General features: G+C 38.8%; 1 protein-coding gene across 2 annotated transcripts in view; it reads left to right on the top strand.

The window, feature by feature from the left end:
• Nucleotides 1-2,212: 2,212 nt before the first annotated feature.
• The window catches only part of PPEF1 (protein phosphatase with EF-hand domain 1), an 829,637-nt gene continuing 824,017 nt past the window's right edge, over nucleotides 2,213-7,832 (top strand). For both annotated transcript variants that reach the window (XM_044073062.1, XM_044073063.1), the window contains exon 1: nucleotides 2,213-2,491. The gene's annotated coding sequence lies outside the window, so the exon portion shown is untranslated. The remainder of the gene's footprint in view (nucleotides 2,492-7,832) is intronic.

Genomic DNA, 7,832 nt, shown 5'->3' on the forward strand with positions numbered 1-7,832 from the left:
ATGCAAGTATTCATTTTTTTATGTTAATTGCTTAATTAAGTAATAGTTCATGAAGAATATATAAGAAGCAGTTGTAATGCATGTAGTTAAGTCTGAAGACGCATCTGTATTTCACGCGAAGGTGCTTACTGTTGTTTGATGTTTTATTATTTTTATTCAATAAATTCTGGGTACCTCAGCTGTGTCTGCTACCTCATTGCATTTGGATAATCATAATTTTCTTGTTTGGATCGAGATACTTCATTCTCCAGCTGATTTTACGGGTCTATATTAGATCAGCAAAAAGGCATTACATTGAATGTCGTTTCGCTAACACATATAGACCTAAATCCCAAAACAGTGAAACTCCAGGTCACCGATTTTTTTTCCCATGGAAAAAATTGGTAGACCAACAAAACACAACACACCACTTAAAACATTGCAAAGTGGGAGGGCTTTGCCCCCCACACCCCACAATGTGGGGGGGCTGTGCCCCCCACCCCCCTAACTAAATATGCCAACTCCGAGATCGCACTACAGTGGGGTAAAGGGCAATGTTATGGCTCAGGCCAAGCAATTTTTTCTCTGGGAAAAAAAATCACTGACCTGAGATTTCGCTGTTTTGGAATTTCAGTCTATATGTGTTGGCAAAACGGCAGTCACTGTAATGCTGTTTCGTTGATCTAATATAGACCCGATTTTACAGTCACTGTAGCACCCATTGTTCTCACTAGGTGCTACCCTAGTGGCAGACTAGAACTTTCTCCCTCAACACAGGATGTGTGCTCTCCCATCATCCTTAGTGTGCTCTCTCCATTGCCCATGCCGCTAACCAAACATGGGTTAGCTAAGTACAGATGAAGCTTTCTTTTAATAAACAATAATGTAAATAAGCTATCATAAATTAATGCAAAAATAAATATGAAATTAGTTTGCAGTTTATGGCTATAGAATGATTTAAGATAGAACATTTAATGTATGCTAAGCAGTAACAAAGATGTATCCTACTGTTAAATAGGTATCCTTTATTCTGTATAGTTTGTGATGCTACTTAAATGCAGTTTTATCAAAACACTGAGATGTAGTTCATGCAACAAGTAGCATTTAGTCAGACTTAGTAGACTATAATGGGCACAAATGATGATGTAATCCTGAAATTGTGTTTAATATTTATTGAAATTACCACTGAAGGCAAGGTCAGGCTGCTCATCAGTCTACAGTAAGTTGCACACTCACATTGTAACAACTTCAGTCATGTGAACATATAGGAGACAGCTAAGGTCTTTTCATATTGTTTAGTGCCAAGGCTTGGCCACTTTTTATAGTAAGCAACTGCAAATGTTGGCTATGCTGTTAGTAAGCATATTGAGAAATGATAGAACTATATACAGCTAGACAAACAAATGAATTTCCAGCTGTGATATACCTATTGTGTTCCTTGAAGTTATATAATATAGGACATAACCAAATTAAAATTTTGTAAGTCAGTTACTGATTGATTACTTTCTGGTCACTTCATGAAGTGGAGGTGGGGGTAGGGGCTGTCAGAGTACCACTGGTGATAAAAGGAAAATCCACTTACCGCAGAGACTCTCTAGCATAGGTGACATAAATAATGCATATTGCATTGTCCAGTAGAATCCCACAGTACTAGTTAAACAACAGATTCACTATAAATGCTATTAAGATTTAATTAGCAGGATAGAATCTATTTTATTGTCTAGAAAAATCAGAGAACTACAGAAATATCAATGTCACTAACTCCAGCATGGAGATGGGACCTACTGTTTAAAAGGACAAGAAGAAATTTAAAATAACTACTTACTTCTGTGTATGACAGCTGCAGAATAAAACTGCAGCTGTTTAAAGACTGGAAGATTGTTACTGAAGGTAAGGATAAAGAGGCTCTAGAAACAGAAACAGACTAAGGAGGTTTAAATACTCTGCTGTGGTGGTGCTGTTATGTTTTAAAATTAATTTTGTATACTGTTATTTACATTTTCAGTCGATGAAATGTGGAAAAAATAATTTGTAAGTGGTATATGCAAGATTAATAGTGAGTAGTCGTCTCTAGCTAATGAAATCTCTGCATGCCCTTATTTTCTTTTTAAAACAGTTTTGCTTCCTAGCCATGGTCAGATAACAAATGTTCATTTCAGTCCACTGCATCCCATTACCGCTGATTCCAAAGCCTGGTGCCGTGACAAACCATTTCTACGTCATATCAGGAAAACATAGACATACAGTCATCTTCAGCAGCAATAAAAATTCTGTTTAGCTGGCTAGCAAGGCTCACTGCATAGTCTTTCACAGAACTCTGAAAACAAGCAGAACATTGCGTCTACTTAACGAAGGCATGAATGTTTATAAGTAAGCCTGCGGTCCTAGAAATATGGATTTGCTTTTCTTCAAAGGGCTACAGCAGATTTTGTTAGCTGATTGAAACTGAAGAGCTCTTCTTCCCAGAAATATTGCACAGAACAAATCTCCATAATCCATGTAATGAAATAAGGTAAAGTATATTATGTGTATTGTCTCAGATTTTTATATATAAAAACATGGAGTACTTAAGCTGAAAGGGAGGGGTTTACATTAAAATAACTGTATCTGAATGATAAGGTGCACTTTATATTAATATTCAAAGCAACTGGACATTAAAAATGTGTTTCTGTTGAACTGAAAAGGGCTGTACTAAAACAGCAGTGATGAACACTCATTAGTGGGTACAGACCTTATTAAAACCTAAAGTGTATCCTGTCTGTTTTAGTGAATTTGTATTCCAGCGAAGCTGCATTTGATGCACAGACAATGAATGTTAATCATTTTGTAAACATCTCCTTTCTGGAAAGTCCTGTTTGAGAAGTATGCAGAGACTAATATTCATGTATCAGCTACATTTTTAGCATCTTTTATATCTTGGGATAGAAGTGCTCAAATTAATGCTGTATTGCTTTCTAGTCCTGTATGATGATTCTGCCCTTTCTTGAAACTTACAAGCTTCAGGGAAACGGCTTCCATTCATTTTGACATTTTCAGCAGAGAACGAATTACCTATATTACGTTGCTCCTTACAAGTGATAACTGTGGCCTTTAGATGGTGCTTGGAGTACCATGGTAAGTGTAAACAGTTGCTGGCCATTTACTGTGTCCCTTGTCTTTGAATCATCCTCAAGAACTCCAGAGAAGTGTACATATAGAATACAACTAACCTTTCATTAGAGACAGGCTTTTATATTCTAGGAATCATTTTGTTTCTCTTCAGATGACTCCCCATAGGTTGTTGTAGTGCTTTTGTTTGGTGTACATTTTGAAACTGAAGTCATCCAATCACATTGATTCAGTGATATTCCTTTAAGTTCTCTTAATGGGCATCTAATTTTGTATATTTTATGCTGCCATTTTATTTATTAGCTCTTAGATAATGTCAACATTTTGGAGGACTCTTTGTTTCTTTATGGCCTTCTTGCTGTGAACCTTGACATACATGTTACTATTTTTTTTTTACAGACAGATACATCTTTTTCTGAATCATTTTAATGAAGCCCAGATGAGTATTGTTTGTGGCAATCATTATTTTCTGCTTTGTCGCTCTGAAGTTTAGTATTCTGACTGCAAGTGTATACCATTTGTTATGTAGTGTGGAGAAACAACAGAGCACTTTGATAAAAGTGATTTTAGATGGGCCATCATCACAGCACAATATCTGAGCTGCGATTAATGCCTTTCAAATGTAGAGTACTTAATAAAATCGCTCTTACATAAGTAAGGGATGGCACTCTAGGGAGTATGTTATGGTGTACTAATGGCCTTCCTAAGTGTCTGAAGCCATTAGCTGTACTTTATGCTCCAGGCTACTCATGGGTAGTCCTTATGCTTCCCTAAAACACTGCCTGATGTTCTACTGGATCTTTCTCAAATCATTGTGTTTATGTTATATTGTTGCTGTTATGCCAAATACTCAAAAGCATCAGTTTATTAATTAGAGATTAGTGGCCCAAGAAGTTCTTATAGATGTGCAGATGGGGATTAGTAAGAATACAGAAAGGACACTGAGCTGTGTTTCTAGGTTCCTTAGATGTATTTTTCAGATGAATAAACTGAAACAAAGAGCAGTCCTCTAGTTCAATCAGTATGTAATCTTTCATTCACCTCATTCTCTGATTATTTGCATGAACGTGGAGGAGCCGGAATCCATCCTGGCACTCTGCAGGTACAAGGCATAGGAGCTCATCCAGAGTGGGTGGCACTCTGCAGGTACAAGGCATAGGAGCTCATCCTGAGTGGGTGGCACTCTGCAGGTACAAGGCATAGGAGCTCATCATGAGTGGGTGACACTCTGCAGGTACAAGCCATAGGAGCTCATCCTGAGTGGGTGGCACTCTGCAGATACAAGGCATAGGAGCTCATCCTGAGTGGGTGGCACTCTGCAGGTACAAGGCATTAGGAGCTCATCCTGAGTGGGTGGCACTCTGTTCGTACAAGGCATAGGAGCTCATCCTGAGTGGGTGGCACTTTGCAGGTACGAGGCATAGGAGCTCATCCTGAGTGGGTGGCACTCTGCAGGTACAAGGCATAGGAGCTCAACCAGAGTGGGTGGCACTCTGCAGGTACAAGGCATAAGAGCTCATCTGAGTGGGTGGCACATGTGGCACTCTGCAGGTACAAGGCATAGGAGCTCACCCAGAGTGGGGCATCAGCCTCACACACTTAACATATAAATTACACCCTCTTAAAATAAACACTGTCATAAGAGACTTAGGCACTTTTCTGGATAATGAACTCTTCTCTGATCCACCATGTATCTTCTGTCATTAAAGCCTTCTACCTTGCCAACCTGATTACAAAGGAAATCTCTTCTTAGTCAGAAGAGGTAATCTTTCCCCCTGTACTGCCACTCACCAAACTCATAGTAGTATTCAGTGCTCCCTTCAGTAGGTACCTACCTAAACACCTAAGTCATTCTGAAAAAACATTTCCCCACTAAAAAGAAATCTCAGGCATGAGCATCTAAAAGTCTTGTCTCTTTTACAGACACTTACAGGGTGAATATGCCAAGGACTACAAAGCTGCAAATGAGCCTTTCTTGATTTACTGCCTGTCTGTAAAACTGGTAGTAACACAAATGCAAGATCAGACGACCTAAATTCATATTGCAACATATAAATGACTTGGACTGACAGATATGCCTATTCCAAAAGTCCCCACATCTGTAACAAACTCTCTGTCTCTCTGTAAAGCAAAGCATGACTCTTGCTATCTTCAAATCTGGCTTGGGCAAATGTCTGGGAAACCACAAATTTACCAAAGGTATAGCCCCCTGTTCCTTATAGGTTGAGGGAGAAACTAGTTGGGTTCACTTCACCAGTGGGATTGGAGTGGCTATGTTTAAAAAGGCATAACTGGTCTTTTACCCAGTAACAATCTATTAACACTTCGCAGAATGCACATGTCACATACATGGCTGCATACACCCCCCCCACACACACACACACATGCACACATACACACATATGGACAGACAGACACACACACACACACACACACACACACACACACACACACACACACACACACACACACACACACACACACACAGCACCCAAACCTATGGGTGGTTTAGAGGATCTCTAATTCATTTATGGCATGTCTTTGGGAAATGCGGGGTAACTGTAACAAGACACAAAATGTAATATGGATACAGGCAGGACATGCTGACTCTGCACAAAAGGCACCCTTTACTTAGAACTGAACTGTAGAACAAAGTACCACGGGAGAGAGGGAACATGTCATCCTACAAACAGCTATGTTAGCAAAGGCTATTAAACCGAGGTAAAATCACTGAAACAACTTCCAGTAACAGTGGAGTTTTATTTTTTCTCTACTCTTGTGTGACCTCATAGTATGTATATATTAGTTTGGGGAATGTGGAGGGGGTGTCTCCTACAGGCCAGGTGCAGGGGATTGCTCCCTGCACAGAATACTCTGATGTTTGCTGAAAGTAGTTTCAGTGAGTTTACTTTGTTCTTCGGCACTGACCCAAACTGTTGTCAATGGATCAGCATGCTTCCAAGGCAGAAATGCTAACTGCTGTGCCAATATGCATTATTTATTTACTCATTTGTCATTTTGTTTTTGTTTATTTGCTTGTTTTTTGAGATATGTGATTCCTATAGAAACAGAATAAGTATATATACAGGGATATATAAACAATGAGAGAAAGTGGTACATGAGGTAACAGTAAACAAGTTGATGACATTTGCATGTAATATTCTCACAGTGGCAATTATACATTCATCTTTATTATATCATTAATGAAACATAATTGAAGATAAAAAGAGCAGAAGTGATGTGTGCATATTTTGCAGAAAATACAGAGACAAATTTGTAGCACTGTATTTTCCACTTCATGGTTACAGGGAAGCTGGGACCTATGTCAGCCCTCAATGGGAGCAGGGCAAAGAGAAAATAATCCCAGATGGGATGGTCATCTATTATGGGAGAGACACAACCAAGTCACACACATGGCATGCAATTAAGGGAGAGATAGAACCAAGTCACACACATGGCATGCAATTATGGGAGAGATAGAACCAAGTCACACACATGGCATGCAATTATGGGAGAGATAGAACCAAGTCACACACATGGCATGCAATTATGGGAGAGATAGAACCAGTATTCAGGAAGTATCCCCAGTACAACACCGTCCTCCATGCCTCCAGTTTCCACCTGCCACATATTGCACATAACATTCCCAAATCACAATTCATTAGAATAAAGCGGATTTGCTCTCATGATTCTTCTTTTTAGCAACAGAGGAAGGACTTGACCAGCTGGTTTAGATCCAGGGGATACAGTATGTGACGTGGTGAAGGCCAGTAGCTATGTCAATGCAGTTGATAGACAAGAATTACTGAGTTATAAAGATCACACAATCACTGCACCACAACCCATCAGGTTTGTAACCACCTATGCCAGGAACTTGGATACTCTGATCCAAAGTGTGCACAGACACTGGAACATCTTACAATGTGATCATGAGGTGTCTAGCATTATACCAGACAGATGTTTATTTTCTTTTCACAAAGGTAAAAATTTAAGTTCCTGTTTTAGTCACTACAAACATAGTAATGTGAACAATCACTTACAATATTTACAGACCACACTGACTGGTGAACCCTTGACGGGTTGTTTTCCTTGCGGCCATTGCACTAATTGTGATTATGTATGTAAATCAAAACAATTCTCTAGCAGAAATTGTGCTTTGGTTTATGACCTAAACTTTTTTGCCAATTGTAGTAGTGATTGGCTTGTATATTTGGCCACATGCACTTGTGGCTCATTCTACATTGGGCAAACTTCCCATCCATTCAGACTAAGAATATCGGAACATATTAGCAATATTAAGAACAAAAAGGCTAATAATGCACTTTATAAACATCATTTGGTACATAAAACTGCCAAATTTTCTTTTATGGTTATTGATATTATAAAAGGGAATCGATCCAACAAGACAGGTTGGCATTCTATTTTAAATACTAAGGAAAAGAAGTGGATTGTCAAAATAGGGGGATTATTCCCACCTGGTCTTAATGAACAATTTTAGGAAGAACCGATGAGCTCTAGGATGAGTATATTTAAACAACAATAATTGATTTATTTGTTTCACACTGAGGAAGGCTGTGATATTGTCCAGCTGAAATCGGTCTGTTTATTTGTTGTTTTTCGTGTTTATTTTTTAATAAAAGTTTTTTCAGGTCACAGTATCCTAGTGCTGGTTTTTCATTTGCTTTGCAGATTTCTTTAGGGCAAGTCAACTGTATTATGGGAGATAAACCAAGTCAACACTGAAT

The sequence above is a fragment of the Protopterus annectens genome, chromosome 5.part1 (genome assembly GCF_019279795.1).
Source record: "Protopterus annectens isolate FY-2018-M chromosome 5.part1, PAN1.0, whole genome shotgun sequence".
NCBI lineage: Eukaryota > Metazoa > Chordata > Ceratodontiformes > Protopteridae > Protopterus > Protopterus annectens.